The 27,990-nt window shown below is 46.8% G+C and overlaps 1 pseudogene; it reads right to left on the reverse strand.

The window, feature by feature from the left end:
* Window positions 1–16: 16 nt before the first annotated feature.
* Window positions 17–27,961, reverse strand: LOC139357936 (glycosylphosphatidylinositol anchor attachment 1 protein pseudogene; annotated as a pseudogene).
* Between the last annotated feature and the right edge of the window lie 29 nt (window positions 27,962–27,990).

A 27,990-nucleotide genomic window follows, 5' to 3' on the forward strand; every position in this document is an offset into this window, starting at 1 on the left:
CTCTACTAAAAATACAAAAAATTAGCCAGGTGTGGTGATGGGTGCCCGCCCGTAATCCAAGCTACTCAGGAGGCTGAGGCAGGAGAATTGCTTAAGTCCAGGAGGCAGAGGTTTCAGTGAGCCTAGATGGCGCCACTGCATTCCAGCCTGGGCGGCAGAGCGAGACTCCATCTCAAAAGAAAAAAGAAAAAAAACTTGGCCAGAGGCAGTGGCCCATGCCTGTAATTCGAGCACTTCGGGAGACCACAGAGGATGGATCACCTGAGGTCAGAAGTTCGAGGCCAGCCTGGTCAACGTGGCAAAACCCCATCTCTACTAAAAATACAAAAATTAGCTGGGTGTGGTGGCAAGTGCCTCTAATCCCAGCTACTCAGGAGGCTGAGGCAGGAGAATCACTTGAACCTTGGAGGTGGAGGTTGCAGTGGGCCGAGATTGCACCACTGCACTCCAGCCTGGGCAACAAGAGTGAAATTCCATCTCAAAAACAAAATAAGTAAAAACTTAACCACACTGCTAACTTAGCTAAGTATTTTTCTAGACATTTAAACCCATTTTAACCCAGCCATTTTGTCTCAGAAAACTTTGTTCCTGTGCTATATTTGATTCTGTGCTAAATAAAACATTTAAATCAGAATTATACCAATATTTAAATCTTTTTGTTAACAAAGTATTTTCCAGCGCATTTTTTTTTTAAAGCAGCTGAAACACGCACTTGTTTATTTCCCCGGAAGGAGGCAGAATGGGGTCCTTGGGGAGTCTCTGTCCCAGCCTGGTGCCTTGGACAGGCAGATTTCACTTCCAGAAGAGTACATGCCAGGAAAGCAGCCAGCAGGGGTAGAGGCCCAGGGACAGCAGTGGGAAGAGCAGGGCGCCTTAGGTGTGGTGCTCCAGCACACCCTGGGCCAGTACTGCAAGGAAGAGCTGCCAGCCTTCGGCCAGTGACAGTGGTGCCTCCTGCACCTCCTGCCACAGGAATGGGTTGCCAAGGGGCGTGGCCGCCGGGCTTGTCAGCGCCAGCAGGGCAGTGTAGAGGGTCCGGGGCCCATGAGGCTCGGTGAGCGCAGCAGCAGGCACCATAGTGGCAGCCAGCAAGAAGTCCAGTGAGAAATTGGTGAAGATGATGCAGCCCAGCTGCAGTGCTAGGCAGATCAGGGCTACCAGCTTCCGCACCATCCAGCCCCTGTCTGGGACCTGAGGGCTTACCACCCTCTGCTGGGGGAGGCGGGACACTGGGGCCAGGGACCCCCCCTGGGCTCCTCAAGGCCCGCTCCAGCCTCAGGCAGCTGCATCCACAGTTTCAGAGCCTTGAAACCAAGGACCAGGAGCAAGAAGTCGGTGGCAGGCAAGTAGAGGCCGATGGAGACGAAGCGAGAGAGGGTGGGGAGCAGGTAGAGGAAGAATGGCTGGTGCAGGTGCTGCAGGAGGTGGTTGAGCTTGCAGAACATGCCCTCCAAAGCCTTGCCCACTGCCAGCAGGTCATACTGGTACTGGTGGAAGCTACTGATGCCACACAGGGTTAGGGCCTCCACACGGTAGCACAAGAAGAGGCCATAGGAGTGGTGGGGGCGGCGGGAGGCCTGCCACAGAGCCATGAGCGGTAGTGTCTGCAGGCCCTGCAGCGGTCTGGCCAACGACATCCAGTCCTAGGGTTGCAGCTTACTTACCCTGAAGCGTGCACAACAGGCCCCCTTTCTGGCAGAAGGTCTGGAAGAGATTGAGCAGGTCAAGGTTGGGCAGCTGTCCAGGGCAAATTTTATTCAGACATTTTAAAACTTTGATCCATTTTATAAAACTACAGGATAGAAACCCAATTATAACTCATCCACTTTTTTAATATATATATACAGAGTCTTGCTCTGTCACCCAGGCTGAAGGGCAGTGGCATCATCTCAGCTCTCTGCAACCTCCACCTCCTGGGCTCAGGTCATTATCCTGCCTCAGCCTCCTTTGTAGCTGTTATTACAGGCATGCCTCACCTATGCCTGGCTACTTTTTGTACTTTTAGTAGAGACAGGGTTTCACCATGTTGGCCAGGTGAGTCTTGAACTCCTGGTCTCAAGTAATCCACCTGCCTCGGCCTCCCAAAGTGCTGGAATTACAGATGTGAGTCACCATGGCCAGCCTCTAGCTCATCAACTCTTATTTTTAATTCACCAGAACTATTTTATCAGGATTATTTATTTTTTATTTAAATGACTTCATTTTGGGCCACATCAAAATTAACTGACTACAGATTCTGCTATTATAAGTTTTATTCAGGAATCAGTATTTCTTTAAGTCAACTTTTCCAGATCAAATTAAACACAGCAAAATATTTTCCAAAATCTTTTTCTTCCAACAATTTTTAGTCATCATAAGTTGTACCACATACAGTTTTAACCATTATCCATTTTGCATGCATTATTTGTATTATTAGTCTTCACTATGAGAATTAAAGTATCTCTAGTCAAAACGGTGGGGTCAAAGCATTTTACTTTTTTAGTTTACAGAGATTTAAATTAGTCTTAGCTTCTAGGAACATGCTGCTTGCCTAGACGTCTCCATAAACCCCTGTGCTGGCCTTGCCCCATTGATGAAACAGAAGAGGATTTTCTCAGAGCTCCTTACAAATTACAGGCAGGTAGAAGCCAACACATTACTTCCTATCGTCCTGCTTAGGCACTGAAAACAGCCGTCCTACTCACACATCCTGGCGAAGAGTCGTGACTTTTTCTCTCTCTTCAATGAATAAATACCAAGAAAAGAGAGTCTATTTTAGACAAATAAATTCCCAATTTATCGAAGGGTAACTCAGTCCCTCCCCTTCATCTTGCAGTTCAGTGTAGGGAGACAATGCTGGTCTTCACCTGGGATTTTCATATTTCCCTCTTTCTTAAGAACAGACGGCTCGGTTTTATCCTGGGCAGCAATTTGCCAAGCAAAAAGGCTACTGCTCCTAACTAACCTACCTTGTAGCTAAGGTGACCAGAACAAGTCCAAGCTAACTGGGCATGAGCAGAGGCACTGTGAGGGGCTCGGGGAAGCTGCTTGCCTGGAACTCACACAGCTGAGCGGGTCTTTTTTTTTTTTTTTTTTTTTTTGAGATGGAGTCTCACTCTGTTGCCCAGGCTGGGGTGCAGTGGCCGGATCTCAGCTCACTGCAAGCTCCGCCTCCCGAGTTTACGCCATTCTCCTGCTTTAGCCTCCCAAATAGCTGGGACTACAGGCGCCCGCCACCTCGCCTGGCTAGTTTTTTGTATTTTTTTTAGTAGAGATGAGGTTTCACCGGGTTAAACAAAATGGTCTCGATCTCCTGACCTCGTGATCCGCCCGTCTCGGCCTCCCAAAGTGCTGGGATTACAGGCTTGAGCCACCGCGCCTGGCCAGCTGAGTGGGTCTTGGTCCTTCCTTCTCTCCTCTGTCTACCTCTGAAGCACAGCCCTCTGGGGTCCAGAGACAGCATTGAGGACAGAAGTCAGCTACTGAGACTCTGGGACAGCAGGACAGGTGCTGGCTGATGGCCATGGGGACAACCCAGGTCAGCATGGACAGCCACCTCCAGAGTTCTTTAACAGGAGAAAGAAAGCATTCTCTCTGGTCTGTGCCACAACTGTTCTGAACTTTCTGCGTGTGTAGACAAATCTAACTCCAGTTGAGATACTCACTTTTCCCTGAATCTCTGTGAGCTGGGACCAGTCCTACCCTTCCCTGGGACACACGCTCCTACAAGAGGCAGGGGTGGAGGCGACCGGCATGATTATAAAGATCTGGGGGTCTCACCGGTCCCACATCCATGGCCACTTCTAGTAGTCACAGAGGTCCAGTTTCCCCTTGGGGAACTACTCCCTTCCTCCAAGTCCATGTGGTTAAGTAAGGTTGGCTTACTTCCTGGTTGCAGGAGACAGGAACCAGGGGACATGTGGGACACACGCTGGAGGAACCACTGGTACCATGCAATGTGCTGTGCAGTGTGGCTCTGGTGCACCTGCCACCTGGGGCCCATGCAGACCCTGTGTGCACGTGTGGCCATGGACATGAGGCCTAGGCATCCCCCTCAAAGTCCACACATGTCCACTCATTAGGAGGCCCAAGGGCACCCAGAGCACATCCCACACACCCACCAAGTATGGAGAAGTTGGACAGGGTCCACGGTGGGGCCTCCATATGCAGTTCCAGTCCAACCCCTCATTAGACACTTGGGAAACTCAGGCCCAGGGAGAGGAGGGGCTGGCCCAGGACACAGGACATGAGCAGAGTCCAGTTACCGCTTCCTAGGCCAGAGCTGAACCATATCCCATGGGGTTGTTTTGGGAATGGGAGCCCCTAAAATTCTGCAGATCTCTGCTCATTTTTCCCAGGAGAGGCTGTTTCCTCTCAGCATCCCCACAGGTGCATACCCACAGGCGCACACAAGCTGACATCACAGGGGATGACTAAGGGTGGGGTGGGAGGAGAAGCGGATCCTGGGGAGGTAACAAAGGGAAAGAAGAAAGAGGCTGAGGCAGCTCTGCTACAGACAGCAGCATCCAGTCACCAGCACCATGACCAGGGCCCATAGCATGGGAAAGGGAGAGATGCCAAGAGGCCAGGCTAGGGGATCCCTAAGGTCCCCCCGGGTCGGCCTGGTCTGGTGCCACCTCCAGGGCAGTCAGGGGAGAGCGGGGCCTGGAGTCCTGTGTCCACTGCTCTGGGCAGCTTCCACCAGGATGAGCTCCCTAGACTGAAGGGGCTACAAGACAGAAGGCCTCAGTTTCCTTCCCCACATACTGAAGTGCTGGGCATGGGTCACCCCAAGACTCCCACAGGCTCAGAAAGCCTCCGTTGCCCCAGCTCTCCATAGATGACCTGCTGTGCTCCGAGGTTCTTAGAAAATGCTTTCTACCCCTGGAGGTCCTTCTGAGCAGAGGAAGGCAGGGCAGTTGGTGTCCTGAGACTTGGAGCGGCGCAGGACATGGCAGAGCATGAACCGTGCATCCCTGGACAAGAGCAAAGACGCCAGTGTGGGAGGCTCGGGTCCTCCTACTGTGGAAGTGGAGCTGGGGCCACCTCCCTGGATGTGGTGAGGAGGCCTTGGAAGTGTCTGGACCCCGGGACAGTGCTGGCAGTAGGGGTAAGAAGGGTTTCTGATATTTCTCTCAATCCTCTTGGATTTTTGCCGCCTGGGATGCAGGAGAGTGGATTTGCCTTGCAAGCTCTGTGTCCTGGTTTTCCTTCTTTGGATGCAGTGCTAGCTCTGGCCACCAGGTGGAGACATGTGCCCACTGTGTTCTACGGGAGCACATGAGCCAGGGAAGAGCTGGGGTCATTCAGGCCATTCCCCGCCTCCAACCTGACCTGCTTCTCCTATTGTCAGCATCCATCTCCACAGTCCGAGCTGGTCCGTGGTAGGATGTGGGAGCGAGGGGCTCCAGATCCTCCCATTTACTCGTTCAGTCATGATGCCCAGAGCACTTGCCTTGTTCCGGGGCCTGAGTTAAGCCTGGGTGCCCCCATGAAAAAGACAGACATGGTATGGTCCCTGCCCTCTGGGAAGGCACCATCTGGAGGGGGAGAGGGACCAAACCACAAAACATGTAAGTGGGGAAAGGAGCAAGTGCTGTGTCGAAGTAAAGCAACTGCTGCAGGGGAGGCTGGGGGCCACTTCTTGGTGAGGGGATCTGAAAAGGCCTCCCTGAGGTGACATTCATGCCATGAGCAGAACGATAAGAGGCAGCCGGCCCTGCAGACATTTCTAGCACAATGTGGGGAGGTGAAACTGTGCAGGGGCTCCAGGGCAGACGAGTTTGTCCAGAAAGAAGCTTAGAAAGGGAGACAGTGTGGCTGGAGGGAGCTGGGGGCAGAGCAGGGGAGGGAGGGAAGGGTGGAGCAGATCCTGGGCCAGGTCTGCTGTATGAGGGCCCCACTGCTGTGTGGAAACACTGCCCCACCCATAGCTGCCCATAACAACAGGCACTCACCATCTCTGGTTTCCACAGGAGGCCCAGGCCCAGCCCAGCTCAACAGGGTGCTTCTACCACACGGTCTCTCAGGGGGCTGGGCTAAGGTCTCCTCTGAGACTCAACTGGGGCAGGATCCACCTTCAAGCTCATTCATGGGGCTATTGGAAGGATTCCATGTGGACTGAAGGGCCAGGTTCCCCTCTGTTGTCCTCTCTGGGTCCTAAGCCACAGGAGCCTCCCCTGAGGATAGTTCCTAACAGAGCAGCTGCTCCCCAGAGCCAGGGCTTAGAGAGAGGAAGGGGGAAAGAGAGAGGAGGCGAAGAGAGGGAGAGAGGGGGGAAGAGAGAGCTGAGAAGATCTGGGAAAATGTCAGCCATGGTTACTAACAACTAAACCTTGGAGGAGATATCCCATCACTTTTGCCACATTCTGTGATTAGAACAGGGTCTAGTGCACACTCCAGGGGAGGGTGTTGCACAAGGATGTGTATCTCAGGGGTGTGGATCACAGGGAGCCATTAGGGAGGCTGCCTACTACATAGGCAAGAAAGGTACTTGGGTTTGAATCTGGATATAAAGAGAAGCCACTGGAAGGATCAACGGAGGAAGACAATATATGAAGTCATTTAACTTCAACACTTCCATGGTGCAGACAGAGAAATGAGGCCAGAAGGAGAAATGACATTTCCAAGGTCACGTGGCAGCAATCCAGGCCTTCCACAGGCGTTGTGGGGAGGCGGCGCTGCACATATGGAGATGTCATGGAGTAGGAAGCTGAGCAGTCAGCACCCCTGGGGAGCATTTGGGGTCCTCTTATCAGATAAATTTGGGATAAATCTGTTTGCTGACCTAAGTCCTACTTGCACAGCATATTGACTTTGTGAAAATTCATCGCCTTGTATGTTTCATCTGTGCATTCTATTTTTTTATTTAATGCCAGAAAATTAGAAAAAAGACTTCTGAGAAATCTTGAAACCTCCAGACATGTGGTCTGACCCTCTATCTCTAAGGACCGGAGGGAAACTCTGCCAATGTCTCGATTGTAAGTGGAGTAAAAAAAAACTTGTAAGTTTGATGAAAAACAGGTAGTCCCAGACCAGGATGGAGGGATCTAGATGCTAGGAGGAGTGGGTCTGCCCGGATGGGCCCAGAGCAGTTTCCTCCCCTAGTGCTGTGATTCGGGCCTGGAATTCAACATCCATTTTGAGTGTTCTCTTGGCCTGTAGGTGAGGCAGCAGCACACTTTAGATGACTAGAGGGTGGCTTCTCCTGCATTTGGTGAGCCTGGGGCTTTGGACGCCTCTTCCATTATTTGTGTGGGGTGCACACAACTGAATGCAACTGCATTCAGTTCGTCCAAAAGTCACCAATATGCAAGAAAGACAGGGACATCCATCTGGTAAAGGAACCCTAAGCCCAGCCCACTAAAAGAGTCTGACTCTTGGTTTCATTTGCTTTCTTTTCACTTTTCTAAATCAATTATTAGCTCAGAGAGATGACCCCCCTCCCGCCCCCCAGGGTAGAAAGTCACAGGAGAGAGGAGAACATCAATCTAGAGGAACAGGTTGGGCAGGGCAGGAGGTGGTGGTGGAGGGCAGACCGGGGCTTCTCTCCAGTCTCTCCTGGATGCCAGGCTAAAACCCTACACACTCTGCTTTTGGGGCCATGGACTGGCTTGTTGTGAGTGCTCCAGGCAGCCCAGGAGAGTATCCCCCAGCCCCTGTTCATCAGCTGCCTTCCCTTCCCAGGTGAATCTGCACGAGGCCTGTCATCTCCTCTAAGGCCAGCCTTGTCTGAACTGCTTTTATGCACAACTCAATTCTAACACTTACTAAACAGAGTTAGTGCAGACCCCACAGGTTAAGGGCTCAGCCCCATAAGGCTGCCCTCACTTTGGACACAAGCCCCAGGCCTCTCGTACTTCTGACTGGCCAGCCATCAAGGGAGGGTTTACATAACCCCGTCTCCAGGCTCCATGGTTTGCTGGAATGATGCACAGAACTCAGGAAAGCACTCAGCTTCCTATCACTGGTTATTACAAGGGACACTACTCCAGAACAGCCAAGAGGAACAGATGCACAGGGCACTGTGGTGGGGGGAGCACAGAGCTCCCACACACTCTGGGCACAGCACCCTCCCAGCACCTCCCTGTGGTCACCAACCTGGGAGCTCTCAGAACCCAGTTGCTTGGGGGCTTTATGGGGGTTCCATCATGTGGCATGATTTATTACATCACTGGCCACGGGTGACTCACTCAATCTCCAGCCCTCTTCTCTCCCTGGGGGTGCAGAGGTGGGACAGACCGTTTCAACCCTCTGATCGTGTGAGTGGCCTTTCTGGTGACCGGGGCCACACTGAAGCTTCCTAGGGGCCCACCAAGAGTCACCGCAGAACAAAAGGAGCTCCTGTCACCCCTACAGGTCTCAGAAAACTGCAAGGGGTTAGGAACTCTACGGTGCCAGAGACTGGGGACACAGACCAGACACATGCTTATAATATCACAAAATCACACTGTGAGAGCAAGACTGAGTCTCTAGGAGACTCTGAGGAGACACTGATCAATCCCAGGATAAACGCACACTCGGCCCTCACGGTCCATGGGGGACTGACTCCAGACCCCCAAGGACACCAAAATCCACAGAGGTTCAATCAAGTCTCTGATAGAAAATGGTGTAGCATTTGCTTATGACCTGAGCATATCTTCCTGTGTACTCTCAATCATCTCTGGATTCCTTATAATACCTAATATAGTGTCAATGCTATGTACTGCTACGTGGGGAGCGGGAGAAGACACTGCTCTTTCCCATCACCTCTGAGGTCCAGTGAGCCATCACGCCCCTGATCTCCTCACCCAGGGCCTGCACCTTCCCACAGACCTGTGCAGGGCCCAGGCCACCTGACATCAGAGCTGCTGTGGGCAAAGAGCTATGAAACCAGAGGAACATACCAGCGTCCTACCAGAGACACCTGGGCTCACGGGCAGGGTTGATACATGGAAGGAAATCCCACGTGGGAGGAACTTGAGGACAAGTAGAGCTGAAAGGTAGAGCAGAGGGGCCTGAGACAGGATCATGTGCCTTGAGATCTGTGAGATTGCAGGTCATGCCATGGTTTTAAGCAATCCCACTCTTTTACTCCCCAGGAAAGACAGCACAGCCCTGGACACCCCTAAGCCGTGTCTGAGGCCCATGTCCTCCTCCACAGTCACCAGAAAGGTCTTAGCACAAATACAGAACATCAGTCAGTTCTTACACCACCACATCCTCCAAACAGGATGGCCTCTGATTCTCACAATCAAAGACATTTAGTCTTCCCAAATATATTTGTTCCTTACAAAAGAGAAGGCATCATCTGTCTGTGCCCTGTGGGGGAAGGTCTGGGGCTTCCTAGGAGCCTGGGCTTAGGGAAAGGAATGGGTCAGCTGCGGCTCTTATTGAGAGCTGGCTGTGGCCTCTAGGAAGGGAAAGAATCAGAGAGAGAGGATAACAGTAGCTTGCTGCCCTGCCATCGTCCTGTTTCACTCACTTGCATTTGTGAAGTTATCTCATTTTAAAAATTGTTATTTATTATTTATTTATTTATTTATTTATTTATTTATTTATTTTTTGAGATGGAGTCTCACTCGGTCACCCAGGCTGGAGTGCAGTGGTGCGATCTCGGCTCACTGCAACCTCCACCTCCCCAGTTCAATGGATTCTCCTGCCTCAACCTCCCGAGTAGCTGGAATTACAGGCGCCCGCCATCACACCTGGCTGATTTTTGTATTTTTAACAGAGACGAGGTTTCACGATGTTGGCCAGGCTGGTCTCCAACTCCTGACCTCAAGTGATCCACCCGCCTCGGCCTCCCAAATTGCTGGGATTACAGGTATAAGCCACCATGCCCAGCCTTTTATTTATTTATTTATTTATTTATTTATTCATTCATTCATTCATTCATTCATTCATTTTGAGACGCAGGTTTGTTATTGTTGCCTAGGCTGGAGTGCACTGGGTGTGATCTCGGCTTACTGCAACCTTCGCTTCCCTGGTTCAAGCGATTCTCCTGTCTCAGCCTCCAGTGTAGCTGGGATTACAGGCACCCACCACCATACCCGGCAAATTTTTGTATCTTTAGTAGAGATGGGGCTTCACCATGTTGGCTAGGCCAGTCTCAAACTCCAGACCTCAGGTGATCAACCTGCCTTAGCCTCCCAAGCTGCTGGAATTACAGGCATGAGCCACCGCACCTGGCCGAAAAATTGTTATTTTTAATAGACTGTCATTAGAAAGACAAAGCACAAACCCAATGAACAAATGTTCCGGGGCTCGTAAAAGTGAAAATGCTCAAAAAAGAACAAGCCCCATGCCCTGGGCCTCTCAGGCCTCCCCCATTGCCTGGAGATGCATTTGGCCCGAGGCATAGTGGAGGAGGCTGTGAGCCTTAGGGGCCGAATCTCCCCACGGAGCATCCAGGGAGAGTGAAAGACAAGAGGCCTCGCATATCCCAAAAGTGGAACTTGAAGGTTTGGGGTGGGCAGCCCTGAGTTCAGAAGGGTGGGGAGAAATCCATGCCCCTGAATATCTTGGTGGGGCTCAGGTTTCCCTGTGCCCGAGACCCCACGCCCTTCCTGACATAAGCTGGGGGAGAGGCACTCCCTGCTTCACAAGCTTGGGGAGGGTGTCAGCTCCCACCAGCTCCCCTTGCCTGTCTCCATATGTGTGTGTGTCAAGGTTCTCCAGAGAAACAGAACCAATAGGATATATACATAGACATATAGATAAGAGGAGATTTATTATGGGAACTGGCTCACACCATTATAGAAGCTGAGAAGTCTCACAATCTGCCATCTGCAAGCTGGAGACCCAGGAACGCCGGTGGCATAATTCAGGCTGAGTCTGAAGGTGTGAGGCCCAGGGAAGCCAACAGTGTCATTCAGCATGAGGCCAAAGGCCTGAGGACAAGGTGAGGGTGGGCTGGGGAGGGAGACTCCAGTCCTCAAGGAAAGAGAGTCTGCTCTTCTTCTGCTGTCTTGCTCCGAGCGGCCCTTGTGGATGGGATGAGGCCCGCCCATGCTGGTGAGGGAGATCTTCTTACTCCGTCCACTGGTTCAAATGTTAATCTCTTCCAGAAACACCTGAAAAGCACACCCAGAAATCATGCGTTACCAGCTATCTGGGCATCTCATAGCCCAGTCAAGCTGACAGTGAAATTAACCATCACACCACGTGGCACACTCTGGGGCAGCAGGGAGTACAGCAGTACAACTCCTCTGCACAGGGAGGTGGTGGGGACGGGCCAGGAGACCAGAACAGTCAGCATGGTTGTGTGGGCTTTGCTCATCTACCTCTGCCAAATGAAAATGTTCCCAGATCCCCATCTTTTCTTCCCATGTCAGCCTGGGAGGATGCACGAGGCTTGGAGCCAGGGGCGCCAGGGCCTGGGCATGTGGGTAGGCACCTCAGCTCCTGGCTGCTGGACACTGTAGCCCTGCAACCTTGCTGGGCTTTGTTCAGGGTACCCTCTCTGCTGTCACTCACCCCAACAGGAGGTGGCCAAAGAGAGGCGGGCAGAGAAAGAGCTTGGCCAAGCAGCCCTGGAAAGGAATTTCTGTGTGTCGCTCATGTTCTTCTCTCCACTAGAAAGGCATTTCCACATTGGAGTGGAAGGAAACGGCTGTGCTATGGGAGAGAATGGATCCATACAAAAGAGCAGGGAGGAAGGGAGGAAATGTGCCGGGTGCCAGAATTTTGTGTCATTGAAGACACTTGCCAGCATTCTGCTTTTGGGGGATGCCCATTTTGACAGTTTTGCGAGTCAAAGAGCTGCCTGTGTTTTGGTGTTTACTGTGTGGCAGGCACTATGGAAGGGCATTAACACACACGGATGTGCTTCCTGCAGCAGAGCTGGAGACACCTCTCAAACACTACCCTCAAGAAAATTCAGCATCAAGCAGCTTGAGTGTATTATCTAAGATCACATGTCCTGAAAGAATTGGGGTTCAATGCAGAATTCTGTATCATCAATTATAGGGGTGTATTTATATTTCACATTTTACATTTCTTTTTTTTTTTTTTTTTCATTTTTAATCACGCTTTCTGCCTTGAACCACTTTCCCTTGGGATTCTTGGCCTTCATTACTTGGATACTTTTGATTTTTTTTTTTCTTTAGATGGGGTCTCACCCTGATGCCCAGGCTGGAGTACAGTGGCACAATCATGGCTCACTGCACCTTGACCTCCCGGGCTCAGGTGATCCTCCCCCCTCAGCCTCCCAAGAAGCTAAGAATACAGGTGTGCATCACCATGTCCGGCTAATTTTTGTATTCTTTTGTAGAGATGGGGTTTCACCATGTCACCCAGGCTGGTCTTGAACTCCTGGGCTCAAGTGATTCACCTCCCTCAGCTTCCCAAAGTGCTAGGATTAGAGGCGTGGGCCACCAAACTCAGCTGATGCTTTTGATTTTTTATAGGTTTTAACATACATGGTTAAAGAATACTTCTTAATTGTTTTTGTTTTTGTTTTGTGATGGAGTCTTGCTCTGTCACCAGGCTAGAGTGCAGTGGTGCGATCTCAGCTGGCTGCAACCTCTGCCTCCCAGGTTCAAGCGATTCTCATGCTTCAGCCTCCCGGGTGGCTGGGACTACAGGTGCGTGCCACCATGCCCAGCTAATTTTTGTGTTTTTAGTAGAGACATGTTTTCACCATGTTGGCCAGGCTGGTCTGGAACTCCTGACCTCAGGTGATCCACCTGCCTCAGCCTCCCAAAGTGCTGGGGTTACAGACGTGAGCCACTGAACCAGGCTTCTTAATGTTTTAATAATTACACAAGAGGTAAATATGTTTACTTTGTGTAAACTTCCCAGAAGAAAAAAATAAAGATTTCTCTTTTAAGAAGCAGTGTTTGAATAGTTTCTAGTAACTCATAAAAGAATGCTGAGTTACTTAAATAAGAACCAAAACAAAAACTAAGCATGTATTTATTTAGAAAATGTTGAGTCATTAGAATGTTATAACACAACATAGGTGTGGAGAGGCAAAGATATTTGATATTAGATTTTAGGTTTCTTTATCCACAATAAGTAGCTTTGGTTTCTATGTTACTATCTCAAGCATGACCTGGTTTTTTCAGTAGTTTAATGGAATTGGATCATTCAGTCAATCAACATGCAAAATATACATAGCTTGACCAATGTTGTCATTTCATACAAATATATCTCTAACTTGTTTAATTTTTAATCCATTACATTGATCTAGTTAATATCTCTCATTACTAGGATAATGCAGTCAAAGTTCCTAACACTAGAGTCTTATTATTATCCTGCCCTAAGGTATGTTGTGATGTAATGACATCATTTTTGTGCTCAAGAACTAAATCCCTTTAGTTTTGTGCTCAAGAACTAAATCCCTTTAGATAAGGTCCAAGGGAGATGAACTATAAAATAAATCTCATTTTATAATATAAATTTTATTTCATAAAATAAATCTCATTTTATAATATAAAAAGTATAATAAAAAGCATATTTTAAAAAAACAGGCTAAGAATGATATTAGTAGACATTATATAATAAAAACATTTTGGGCCGGGCGCGGTGGCTCAAGCCTGTAATCCCAGCACTTTGGGAGGCCGAGACGGGTGGATCACGAGGTCAGGAGATCGAGACCATCCTGGCTAACACGGTGAAACCCCGTCTCTACTAAAAATACAAAAAAAACTTAGCCGGGCAAGGTGGCAGGCGCCTGTAGTCCCAGCTACTCGGGAGGCTGAGGCAGGAGAATGGCGTGAACCCGGGAGGCGGAGCTTGCAGTGAGCTGAGATCCGGCCACTGCACTCTAGCCTGGGTGACAGAGCGAGACTCCGTCTCAAAAAAATAAAAAAATAAAAAAAATAAAAAAAAATAAAAAATAAAAATAAAAACATTTTGCTGAATCACTTAATAATTGCAGATTATCTTAATTATCTTGTAATAATTGAATACTCCATAGATCTAAGCATTTCAAATTGTCATTATGTTATTTGGCTCATAGTAGGAAATTACCATTAAGTTCAAAAATATCACAGAAAAAGTAAATTAAAATAAAAATATTTATTTGGATATATACATGCGTTAGATATTATGGTGTATTGCATACGTTTTCATGTATGTGGTGTTACACCAGAAGCATTATTCAACAGTTGGCCTTTTTAAAAAAATCTGAACTATGTTCAGAAAATCTTTCCACCACAGTGCACAGAGATTGATTTCATTTGTATAACAGATGGATGAGCCATATTATAATTAACTGTTTAATTACCCTGTTATCCAGTTGTGGATATTTAAGTCCAAACATTGCAGTAATAAATATGCAAGAGTGTCTTTAGACACATTAGAGAATGCGGCTCTAATTTAGGGACGTAGAAGTAAAATTGCTCAGCTGAAGTGCTTATGCATTTTGAGCGATAAGAGTTACTGCCAGATTTTTGTTACAAGGCTGCAGTAATTTACACTCCTGACACTGAATGAGTGCCCGTATGTTGACGCATCATCAACGCTGGAGAAGATGAGCTTCTAAATTTGTCTTACCCTCATCAGTTGTATTGGTCATTAATCTGTCAGGAAAACAGAAACTTCACAAGCTTACTATAACAAAGAGATCTGGCCGGGTGCAGTGGCTCATGCCTGTAATCCCAGTACTTTGGGAGGCCAAGGCGGGCGAATCACTTGAGGCCAGGAGTTCAAGACCAGCTTGGCCAACATAGCAAAACTTCCTCTCTGCTAAAAACACAAAAACATAGCTGGTGTGGTTGTATGCACCTGTAATCCCAGCTACTCAGGAGGCTGAGGCACAAGAATCACTTGAACACAGGAGGTGGAGGTTGCAGTGAGCCACTGTACTCCAGCCTGAGCGGCAGAACAAGACTCTGTCTCAAAAAAAACGAAAAAAAGAGACTTGAATATAGGGAATTTAACAAAAAGACGCCACAGATCTAAAACTGTGCCAACCCCAAGACTGGAGGAACCATGGTAAGAGTTTGGGGTTCTCAGAACCTAAATGATTGAAGAGATAGAGAGTGGGGCTGAAATTCTGAGAAGGAACCACCACCTGGCTGAGGGAGGGGTCTCTCAGAGGTGGGACGACCACCTGGCTGTGCTGGTGTCTATGAAGTGGAGGAGGGTTTCTCAGAGGTGCATGACCACTTGGCTGTGCTGGTGTCTCTGGAGTGGAGGAGGGTTTCTCAGGGGTGGAATGAGAGTCAGGCAATAATCCCAAACAAAAACATGAGATTTGTGTGGTTTTGGTTTTGGTTTTGCTTGTTTTGTTTGGAGACATGGTCTAGCTCTGTCACCGGCTGGAGTGCAGTGGTGATGGTAGCTCACTGCAGACACAACCTCCTGGGCTCAAGTGATCCTCCCACCTCAGCCTCCCTAGTAGCTGAGACTACAGGTGTGTACCACCATGCCCAGCTTTTTTTTGCTGTTTTAATTTTTATTTTACTTCCCAAGACTCTAAAAGACTTGCTGATCTATTCACATACCAACTAGTGCCCATATCCATACTCCCCGTCTTGTCACTTTATCCCCACCCAGTCCCTTGCTGCCCCTGCCATCCCCTCAGTGTGACTGAGTTGCTGGAGGTACCCTGCCCCATACTTGCTTTCTTGCCCCAGACCCTGCTGGGCCCCCTGTCTCTGCCCTGCCTGCCTCAGCTCCCCTCTGTCTCTCTGCCTTTTCACCCCCATGCTCCCAGCCTCGCATCCTTGGAGCCAAGTTCACCTCTCACAAAGCACGGCCTCCTGCGGTCCCCAGTGCTGCTGGTGCCAAGGCCATCTTGCCCCGCCATTGTGTCCTCACATTCCCCAACACTGGGCTCAGGTTTCCCCTGGGGGCTGAGCTGTCTTCCCTCAGTCACACCTTCCTCCCCACCCAGGCTCATCCAGTCCCTCTGTCCTCTCCCCACCTTTCACCTTGGATCAGGCCCACAAGGTCACCGAGGGACATTTTCCATCCAAAGTAACTTAACAATATCTCCTCCTGCACTGTCTGGTCACATGCTCTGAGGTCAACAGTTGTGCGTCCACTGATAACACATTTCATACTATCCAGCGCAACTCACAACCCTGCAAACATAGATTAAAGGAGAAATGCTGGAATAAGGGACGGATGGCTAAGCATTCTAATTTGAATGAGCACATTTAAAACTACAAGGGAAAACTATCACCAGGTTCACCTCACAGGACATCTGGGTTTTCTTTCAGGGAAATGAGCAACTGGACACACCAAGACCCTCCTTCTGGGTTAAGGGCCCAGCACGCTTCCCCTGGGCCGCCTACCGTATGCTGTTCTCATCTCCCTGCTGTTCCTCACTCTGACACACACACCTGCAGTGGTGGCCTGGTCGAGGGATGCACTTACCTCCTCGGCATGAAAGGAAGATGGGCAAACAGGAATCTCACAAATGGCGCCGTCAAAGTAAGAAGTGCGACAAAATGAACTGAGGGCAGGCGCTGTCATTTGGCAAACTCTGACCAAGACCTAAGACCAGGATTGCTTTTGAGACTGGAGTGAAACAGCAAAGACAGAAGACGAGTGACTCTGAGGCCTTGACTTGGCTTCCACACTAAAATGCGTTAGACCCAGGAATCAGCTTCTCTTTTCTTCCTCTTCATGTTTAGATGGTGAGAGAGGTAGCATGTAAGACATACTTTAGGGCCCCACATGAGGGCCAGGGACAGGTCAGACCAAGACTCCGACAGCCCAGCTCCACGGCAACCCGCTGGCCCCTGTGGGGGTGGAGAGGTGTCCTGCTCATTCCCTCTCAGGGCGACTTCAGCTCTTGGAGGGGAGGGTTCTGGTTAAGCCTCAGGTGGGATAGTTATGGTGAGTGACAGTTGCTAGAAGAACACGGTGACAGTTTCTGTTATTTTCAATTGATCCAGTCTCTTGTCCACCACACAGACTCCTTGATGGAAGGCTCTTCAGGAACAAGAAAGGGTTCAGGTTCTCAGGGTAAAACAGGCTTTGCAATTCTCTAATTTGCTAATTGTCAACTTCTGAAGGCGGTGTTTTCTCATGGTAGTAGGAACTAGTATGAGTAATTTACCAGAGTGAAACAGGCAAGATTCCCTTCACCTGCGGAAATACAGCCTGAGTTACAGCACCTCTTTTCTTGAATTCTTGGATTTCTTCCTCAGCTCCTTTCCTAAATCAGTTCATCTCTGACATAACCCGCAATGGGCATCGAAGGGAATTATTCCAGGAAGTGTCCTCCCCATCACTCTTTACTGTTTTTTTGTTTTCTTTTTGATGTTTTTGTTTTTGTTTTGACGCAGCACACAGCGAAACTGCTGCAGGAAGCAGAAGGATGTGCGTGACATATCACCTTCCATTTTGCATTAATAAACATCACCCCAAATTTGCCTATCCGCTGTTCAAATAAAGATCCAACAGAATAGAAACTCAACAGGAAAACTCACTGTCACTAAGGCCGACAAAAGACAAAGTGGAGAAATATTAATCATAAATACAGAAAATAAAGGATGGGTGAACAAATTGAGATCCGGCTTGCTGGGCGTCACGTGGAGAGCCTGTGCAGGAAGAGCCAGGACACCAGAGCTGAGGGGGCTTCCGCGATCCCTGCCGCTCTGTGCATCCTGGGCCCCAGCTCGGGGCCTGTCCCCCTCCAGTTGGTGGCGCCGTCCTCTCTGTGCCCTACCAAGCTCACCAGTAAACTGCAGTACAGGGCACATAGCATGGAAGCGGGGGACTCCGGGCAAGGCCTCTCCGGCTGGGGTGGGCCCAAGGGAGACCTCCCTGGACGGAGGTGGCAGGTGGGGAACCTGCAGGACGTCACTGTCACCGACACCTCATTGTGATGTGCCCGCCTGCTGCCCCTGCCCTCGCGTGCAGACCCCTGTGGTCTCCTGGACACCTGTGAGGTCCTGAAGCCTAGTGAGGCAGCTGCCCTAAGGCCTGAGCCTCTGCAGGGACCAAGAAGCATGCCATGTGCGTGACAAAACCTTTCCCTAAAGAAAGTGTCCCTTCCACCCCTTGAGGTTCTGGAAAACATTTCTTAAGACCCATTGAATGGCAGGATGAGATAAAAGGAACTGAATTTAAAACCGAGAATGAAATGCTGGAGCTTGGTCTCACTGCAGAGGGAAAACTGAGCCCCAGAGAATGAAGTTGTTTCCATCTGTGCGTCTTCACCTTGCTCATACGAAGAGCTGGGTCTGTGCCCGAGGACGGGCCTCCACGTGGTCCTGAGGAATCACAAAGTGTGGGTAAAACATCCTCCCTAGAATGCCCCCAAAGAGATAAATGTGTGACGGGAGAAGACCTTCCTAGGGGAAAGCAGCCATGCTCACGCTAGTAAGCCAGCTAAGCTTCTCCGCAAATTCTCCCCATGGCTGACAGCCAGAGGAAGCCCATGGCCCCCTGGCCCCAGGGACCTCCTGCCATTTCCCATTCCCCTATTCAACAGCCTCCGCACAAACCACTAGCAAGCCCTGATTTCCTTGCATCTCTACCTTTACCTTTCCAGAAGGGCATCTAAATAGAATAACGCAACCTCTTCTCTCCGCCATTCTCACTTGGCCATATGCATTGAAGGCTCACTCCTGCCTTTGAGCGACTTGACAGCTCATTCCTTTTCATCAATGAGTAGTATTCCATTGTGTGAATGTGCTTCAGCTTGTTTTTTATTCACCTATTGAAGGACATCCTGATTTAAAGTATCTGGAAACTTAAAGTATCTGAATAGAGGGTGCTGTACATAACTGCATTTTTTTTGTTTGGACATAAGTTTTCAAAGCAGTTGTCGACCTAGGAGCACCTAGGTTGAGACTATGTTTAGCTTTGAGACAAAACTATCATTGGTACTGCCAGTGGCTGTACCATTATGCCTTCCACCCGCAGTGATGAGCTCCTGTTTTTCCTAATCCTCCACAGCAATTGCTATTGCCATTGCTTTTATATTTGAGTTGTTCTAAGGGAACCAATAGGAATTTTATATTTATATACATATATATTTACATATATATATATACACACACATATCTCTATATATAGAGAGATATTTGTGCCCAGTGCAGTGGCCTATGCCTGTAATCCCAACACTTTGAGAGGCAGAGGTGGGTGGATTGCTCAGGAGTTCGAGACCAGCCTGGACAACATGGCGAAACACTGTCTCCAAAAAAAATTAGCCAGCATGGTGGTGCACACTTGTGGTCCTAGCTCCTCGGGGAGGTGAGGTGGGAAGATTGCTTAAGCCCAGGAAGTCAAGGCTACAATGAGAGCCGAGGTGGCACTGCAGGACAACAGCACGGGCAACCGAGCCAGACTCTTTCTCAAAAAAAGAAAAAAGAGAGAGAGAGAGATTTATTATGGGAATGGACTCCCATGATTATAGAGGCCAAGAAGTCCCACAGTCTACTGCCTGCAAGCTGGAGAACCAGGAACACCCGTGGTATAACACACAAGCCTGAAGACCAGATAGTCAAGTGGGGAGCTACTGGTGCAGTCTCAGAGCCCAAAGGCTTGAGAACCAGGAAGGACAGAAGACAAAAGTTGCAACTCAAAAAGAGAGAGACTGTATTGCTTTATTTCGGCCCCCAGTGGATCGGATGGCACTCACCCACATTGGTGAGCATGGCTCAGGCTACCCATTCAGTGCCCATCTCTTCCAGAAACACCCTCACAGCCACACAGCTACCTCACTGTTGTTGTAACTTGCAATCTCCTAATGACATATGCTATTGTGCTGCTTTTGGTAATACTTATTTGCCATCTTTATATATTCTTTGTTGAGGTGTCTGTTCAGATCATCACCCACTTTTATTAGATTGCTTGTTTCCTTCTGGTTGAGTTTTACTTTCTTGGTATACTTTGAATAATCGTCCTTTTTTAGATAGATGTTTTCCAAATATTTTATCCCAGTATGTGCCTTGCCTTTTCATTCTCCTAATGGGGTCTTTTATGGAGTAGACATTTTCGTTTTAATAAGGTCTACATTATCAAGTTTTCCTTTCATGGACTGGCTTTTGGTGTTGTGTATAAAACCTCATCACCAAATACAAGGTCAGGTAGATTTTCTTCTCTGTTCTATCCTAGAATTTTTACAGTTTTCTACTTTAAATTCTAAGTCTATGAATAATTTTGTGTGTATTTTTGTGGGAGTTGTAAAGTTCATTTGTACATTCATTTGATCCCACAAGGTCATCTGGCTGTTTCATCACCATTTGTGGAAAAGACTCTTTTGCTCTTGTACAGAATCAGTTGGCTATATTTATGTTGGTCTACTTGTTCCGTTTGTCTGTGTGACCATTTCTTCCCCAATGTTACTCTCTCTTCATAAATTTATAAATCTTGGAATCTGGATGTGTAAATTCTTCAACTTTGTTCCTCCTCAGTCTTATATTGCCTATTTTAGGTTTAGAAACATTTTATTGGTGTCTTTGCCGGGATTTTGACTGGAATTACACTGAATCTATAGATCAAGTTTGGAGGAATTATTGATTTAGCTTTTATCTAATTATTTTTCCAACTGTGTTTCAAAGTTTTCTGAATGAACATTTGTACGTATTTTGTTAGGTTTATATATGGGCTTCAGTTTTGGGGGTAGTATTGTAAATGATTTTTCTTTCATTTCAAATCAAATTCCAATTGTTCTTTACCGATGTGTAGGAAATCAATTAACTTGTACCATTGCCCTTTTTTACTTTGATTCTTATATCCATCCGTTCTAATCAAGACACAGAATAGCAGGCTCCATTTCAGTATGAATTTCCAAAATTACCGCTTGGCATAATCTGTACACTGAATTTCAGTGACGCATTGGCGCAGCCGCGAAGCGATGCATGCAACTCACTCCAAAATAGTGGGCTCAGGTGGTCCTGCACTGTGTGCTGACCACCGGCAGGGTGCGCCCGATCCCGCTATTTTCCACCCGCGCGCCGTGCATGCGTGCGCGGTGTGCAGCCGGTACACGGCGTGCGCGGGAAGAACCGAGCTCCCTTCCCAGGAGTTCGGTCGCACGGAGCGCGGAGGGGAGCGACCCGGACCGAGGAGGGAGCTTTGCCGCGGCTTTCCCGACAGTTCCTTTTTTTTTTTTTTCCTTTGAGACGGAGTCTCACTCTGTCTTCCCAGCTGGAGTGCAGTGGCGCGATCTCGGCTCACTGCAACCTTTGCCTCCCCAGTTCAAGCAATTATCGTGCCTTAGCCTCCCGAGTAGTTGGGATTACAAGCCCGCGCCACCACGCCTGGCTAATGTTTTTTGCATTTTTTGGTGGAGATGGAGTTTCACCATGTTGGCCAGGCTGGTCTCGAACCTGACCTCAAGTGATCCTCCCTCCTCGGCCTCCCAAAGTGCTGGGATTACAGACATGAACCACCGCGCCCGGCCCTCGGACCGCTCTTAAAAACTGCCCACGGAAGCGGTCACTTTTCTGGGATTTTCCCACGTGGTTCTTTACTTTTTCAGAGAACATTTTTAAAACACTTACTTTTTAGCAGTTTCGCCTCCTCGAGGCTTTGCCGCTCCTGGTCATTGCCTATCGCGGTGTATTTGCGGATTCTGGCTTGTTTCTGGGAGAGTCCCCGATGCTGAGACGCTGGGGCCGGCGGGGTGGGCGCCCCGGTTGCCAAGGTTTTGCTGGTCTGTTTTCCCACAGGGCCAAAGCCCTGCACACGCGTGGAAAACAGCTGCGCGGAATCCACTACATTACGTTTAAATATATTATTTATAACAAAATCAGATCTCACTACAGTCTTCTTTTCCTGGCTATAATGGAAGTAACTGCATCAACAATACTTCTCATTCCTTTGTTAAGAAAGTCACCGTTTAATTGGCAGCAGATTTATAGGTGTGCATAGGTAATGCATGTTTTTCGTCATCGGAGTCGTGGATTAGAGGAAATGTTAGCTGTATCAAGTATTCATATTAAACCACAAGATGAATTCAGGAGAATCCCTTTTTTGTTTCTTTGTTTGTTTGTTTGTTTTTCTTGGTCTTGACCATTTGCAATACGGAATTAGCTGAAAGTCAGTTAACCTTTAGCTGTGAACCCATATGGTCGTGGGGTCATATGGCAGCTCTTTATGCAAATTGCAGTTTGTGTTTTCCTTATTTCAGGGTCCATTTTAGTAATTTACATTTTCCTATGAAATCACCCATTTCCTCTGGGTTTCCAGTTTGTTCAGTTAAAAGACTTGATTTATCCTCTATTTGTCGTTTTATACAGAATACTTTGTTATTATTATTATTATTATTAGAGTCAGGGGTCTCACTATGTTACCCAGGCTGGTCTCAAACTCCTGGGCTCAAGCAATCCGCCAGCCTCAGGCTTCAAAAGTGCTGAGATTACAGGTGTGAGCCACAATACCCAGCCCAGGATTCTTAATTTTATCTACTTTTTTATTCTTTTTTTTTCCATCAGTAAAACTATATTCTTAAAACATATTTCTTAGAGTATTTTGTTTTCAAGTGACATAATTGCTATGTTTGACAATTTCTTATGACTCAGTAATGTATTATGTGTGCATATATGTGTGTGTGTGTATATGTGTGTGTGTGTGTATATATATATATATATATATAGTTACTGGAACATTACCAGTACTGTAGCAATTACAATGCAATACAATACCAGTAACTGGTAAGATATGTTTATTAATTTATTAAGTATGCATAGCTAATAGAACACAGCTTGTGATATGATACATTTGGTCATGATTGGCTACTTCTGTTATACAGATTGAAAGGTCGGAAGAGTATTTTACTTCTGGTGTTCTTAATTATATCTCAGGTTTAACGTGACTTCCTAAGAGCATTAAAAATTCCTTTTGAACTTTATTATACAAATAAGGCACAGATTCCTTTTTATCGTTAGCTACATGACTAGCTATATGGACATCATAACGTCAGCTAAAATTGGGAACATTCCAGTGTTTGGGCTTCCAATAATTCCTTCCAATAATAGCTCTATGAGGTAATTTTCTATTTTACAAAACATAACAACACCTAAAATCACTCTTACAGTATCCTGTAATTTTTGTTTCTCTGATTTCATCACTTTCTGCAAAGCATCTAGAAAATTATGAGATTGAATATTCTTTTAACACTTCTTAAAAAAATAAATAATCACTTGTTTTAGAAAACATCACAGCGAAACATCAAATCATCATCATAAATTGTTAATATTCTTCCAATCCTTGAATATTGTTTTTCTAGTGGCAAGTATTTGTATCACTGCTAAAAGATGTTCATGAAACAGAACTAAGAGAAGTTTCTTTGGAATAAGAGAGCCACTCACAAGGAAAGAGCTCACCATTGAAGCATCATTTTATAAAGCTACTGTTTTGGAAATGTTGACTGTGAATTGAAATAGATTCTCTAAAGTCTGCATCTTTCCCTGGTGAAAGGTAATCAGCTGTTTACAGAGTGAACCCTTGGCCAGGCATAGTGGCTCATGCCTGTAATCCCAGCACTTTGGGAGGCCAGGGCAGGAGACTCACATGAGCCCACGAGTTGAAGACAAGCCTGGGCAACATACAGAGACCCATCTCTACGAAAATTTGATGGTGCACACCTATAGTCCTAGCTACTCCAGAGACTGATGGAGAGGATAGCTTGAGCCGGGGAGGTCAAGGCTACAGTGAGCTATGATCACAGAACTGCACTCCAGCCTGGGTGACAGAATGAGACCTTGTCTCAAAAAAAAAAAAAAAAAAAAAAAGAGAGAGAGAGAGAATGAGCTCAGGACATAGCAACACAACAATGAAAGTAATAATAATGTAACACATAACAAATAATTATATGCATTATCATAAAATATGTTAAAGTGACGTTATTTGGAATTATGTTAGTCTGTATCATTTACTTTTCATTATAATAAATGTTTTTAATGTTCCTATTAAAAAACGGTAGGGACCAGGTGCAGTGGCTCACTCCTGTAATCCCAGCACTTCAGGAGGCCAAGGTGGGAGGATTGGCTTGAACCCAGAAGTTCAAGACCAGCCTGGACAACACAATGAGACCCTGTCTCTACAAAAAATTTAAAAATTAGCCAGGTGTGGTGGCATGCACCTGTAGTCCCAGTTACTTGGGAGGCTGAGGTGGGAGGCTGAGGCTGTGACCACACCACTGTACTCCAGCCTGGGCAACAGAGTGAGACCCTGTCTCAAAAAAAAAATAAGTAAATAATAAAAATTAAAAACAGCCAAGCATGGTGGTACGCTTGAGCCCAGCAGTTTCAGGCTGCAGTGAGCTATGATGGTGCCACTGCACTCCAGTCTGGGCAACAGAGGGAAACCCTGTTTCAAAAAAAAAGTACAGCCAGTTATCACTGTCAATTACTAGTGATTAATAGTACAACTAATTAAACAAATAGGTGTTTGAAAAAATAATGTTTTTTAACAGTTTTTGTTGTTGAATAGTTTCAGATTTACATAAAATTTGGGAAGATATCACAAAGACTTTTCACATTGTCCAGACCCATCCGTATATTTCCTCTCTTGCTAACATCTTACATCAGTATATACATTTATCACAATGAATGAACCAATATTAAGTCATTATTACAAACTAAAGTTCATACTTTATTCAGATTTTCTTAGTTTTCCTAATATAGTTTGGCTGTGTCCCCACCCAAATCTCATCTTGAATTGTAATCCCCACAATCCTCAGGTGTGTGGTGGGAGGGACTGAGTGGGCGGTAATGTAATCATGGGGGCGGTTTCCCCCATGCTGTTCTCCTGATAGCGAGTGAGTTCTAGGGAGAGCTGATGATTTTCTAAGCGTCTGGTATTTCCCCTGCTGGTACTCATTCTGTTTCCTGCCGTCCTGTGAAAAAGTGCCTTCTGCCGTGATTGTAACTTTCCTGAGGCCTCCCCAGCCATGGAGAACTGTGAGTCAATTAAAGCTCTTTGCTTCGTAAATTAAACTTCTTTGCTTCATACAGTCTGGGGCAGTTCTTCATAGCAGCGTGAGAAAGGACTGATATATTTCCCTTGTCTGTTTGAGTTCCATCAAGGATACCACTTAGTAATGATGTCTCCTTTGGCTTCTCTTGGCTGTGGCAGTTCATCAGACTTTCTTTGTTTTTGATAACCTTGAATGATATTGAGGAGTGCCGGTCAGGTGTATTGGAGAATGTCCTCCAGTTTAAATGATGTTTTTCTCATTGTTAGATTGGGGCTATTGGTTCTGAGAAAGATGATCTGAGGTAAAGTGCCATTCTTCTTACATCATAGCAAGGGCACATGCTCCCAAGACCCTGTTCACATTAATGCTGATCACCTGGCTGAGGTTATGTTTATCAGCTTTCTTCACTGGGAAGCTACTTTTCCCCTGTCTATACTGCATGTGGCCTTTGGAAGGAAATCACTATGCAAAGCCTTCACTTAAGAAGTGGGCAATTTGTGCTGCCTCCTTGTTGATTGGTTATCTGCATTAATCATTAGGAGTTCTTCTGCATAAGAGATTTCTATTCATTCATTTATTCATTTAATCATTTATATATGCCATCATGGACACCTGGATAGTTATTTTGAGCTTTCAATTATAATTTAATACTACATTATTTATTTTGATGCTCAAATTGTTCCTGCTTTGGTCACTGGGAGGGCTTTCCAAAAGCTCCTTCTTTGTTTGACATTAGATTTTTGTGGGTTTGTTTAGTTTTGTTTTTTGAGCACTTTCTTATTTTCAATCTTACTATCCAATCTTGTATTTTTGCTGCCCCAGTCCCATTGTTATCAATTTCTCCAAGAAGCTCTGGTTTCTTTTATTGGAAGATCGTATTAAAAACTTATATCTAGAATTCTTCCTAGATCCGTAAGAGAAGTGAGGTCACAGGACAAGCCTCAGCCCCCCAGAGTAGAGAGACCAACAGTTAGACACAAAGAACCACAACTGGCTGGGCACGGGGGCTCACACCTGTAATCTCAGCACTTTGGGAGGCTGAGGCAGGTGGATCACAGGTCAGGAGTTCAAGACCAGCCTGACCAACATGGTGAAGCCCTGTCTCTACTAAAAATACAAAAAAATAGTGGGGGGTGGTGGTGTGCACCTGTAATCCCAGCCACTCAGGAGGCTGAGGCAGGAGAATCACTTGAACCCGGGAGGAGGAGGTTGTAGTGAGCCGAGATTGTGCCACTGCACTCCAGCCTGGGCAACAGGGCAAGACTCTGTCTCAAAAAAAAAAAAAAAAAAAGAACCACAACTACAGCAGAACCAGAGTGCCAGGTGGGAGGGGAGCCTGCAAAGCTGGTGGCTCTGGGCTCAGTGAGGATGATTCTGATAGCTGCAGGGGAAGCCAGTCATGGGGGCACATTTGTAAGCCTTACCTCCTGGAGCTCCACCAGATTCTCACAGTGAATCCTGGAGAGAAATCTCAGAGGGCTTCAGGCAGGTGGAGGAGAACAGGCACCATTTTGAAATATGCCAGAGCATTCTCCTTTGAATAAGATTTGTCCTTGGGAGAAACTTTTATTCCAGCTTTATTGAGGTATAATTGAGAAATGAAAATTGTATATATTTAAGGTATGCAAGGTGATGATTTGATATACATATACATTGAGAAATGATTGCTACAATCAAGCTAATTAGCACATCCCCTGCATCACGTGTGCACGTGGGGTTAGAACATTTGCTATCTACTCTCTTAGCAAACTCAAGTATCCAACACAGCATTATTAACTAGAGTCACCATGTGTGCATTAGATCCCCAGAACTTGTTTGTTTTATACCTGGAAGTTTGTGTTCTTCGGCCAGCACCTCCCCATTTCCCCACCTCCCACACCCCCAGCACCTGGCAACCACCAATCTACTGTCTGCTTCTATGAGTTTGACTTTTTCAGATTCCACATATATACGAGATCACACAGTATTTGTCTTTCTGTCTGACTTATTTCACTTAGTATAATGTCCTCAAGGCTTACCCATGTTGTTGCTGCCAATGGCAAAATTTCCTGCTTTTAAATGCTGAATAACATTCTGCCTTATATTCTATATATACCTCACATTTGCTTTATCCACTCACCTGTTGACAGACACTTGGTCGTTTCCATATCTTGGTTCTTGTGAATAATGCTGCACTAAACATGTAATGCAGATATTCCTTCACGATACTGATTTCATTTCCTTTGGGTATCTTCCAAGAAGTGGGATTGCTGGATCATATGGTAGTTCTATTTTTACTTGTTTGAGAAACATTACATTCCCAAGAGCAGTGTACAAGGGTTCACTTTTCTCCACCATCGTTTATCTCCTGTCCTTTTGATAATAGCCATCCTAACAAGGGAAGCCTTGCTTCTCAGTGCTGTCGGCTCACAGTACAAGGAAATGTGTGTATTCTCACGTGGACACAGACTCATGGAACGTGTGTCTAAATTAAGGTAAGCATGAGTCACACTGATGTCTTCAGTACTAACCCATTAGCGTGTGGCTCATTCTAGCTTCTCTTCTCATCTGTAACTTCTCACTCCAGCAGTGAGAAACCAGGCTCACGCCCATCTGCCAGGTATTTAATTCATTGTGCAATTCCACACTAGAGGTAGAGTGGCATCAGAACTGTTAACTGTCACCCTTGTGGGAAGGAACTTTCTAAAAGAGACAGCACCATTTAAGTCCAGTCCCTTTGCCTTTAGCTTTCTGGATCTCCGTCATTTCCAAAGCCACTTCGATCCGCACCTTTCCCCCACCATCGGTGGTATGTTTGTTTCATACATTTGTGACACGGTTAGGTTCTTTGTCACATTCTGCATTCCATCCTGACATCCTCTAACCTCCTCAGTGACTATGTTAATTTGCATACCTTACCACATATTCTTTGGGTTGTAACCTTCTATGGGTTTTAATTAATGCATAACAGCAGGTGTCCACCGTTAAAGCATCATAAAAAATGTTCCTCTTCAAGCTCCCTGCTCCTAAAACCCCTGGCAACCACAGATCTGTTTACCCTCTTTGCAGTTTTGCCTTTTCCAGAATGTCATGTAAATGGGATCATACAGCACATAGCCTCATCAGACTGACCCATTTACTTAGCAATATAGATAGAGTTGAGTTCATCCATATCTTTGCATGGGTTGATAACTGTTTTTTTTTTTTTCTATTGC

The sequence above is a fragment of the Macaca nemestrina genome, chromosome 13 (genome assembly GCF_043159975.1).
Source record: "Macaca nemestrina isolate mMacNem1 chromosome 13, mMacNem.hap1, whole genome shotgun sequence".
Taxonomy (NCBI): Eukaryota; Metazoa; Chordata; class Mammalia; order Primates; family Cercopithecidae; genus Macaca; species Macaca nemestrina.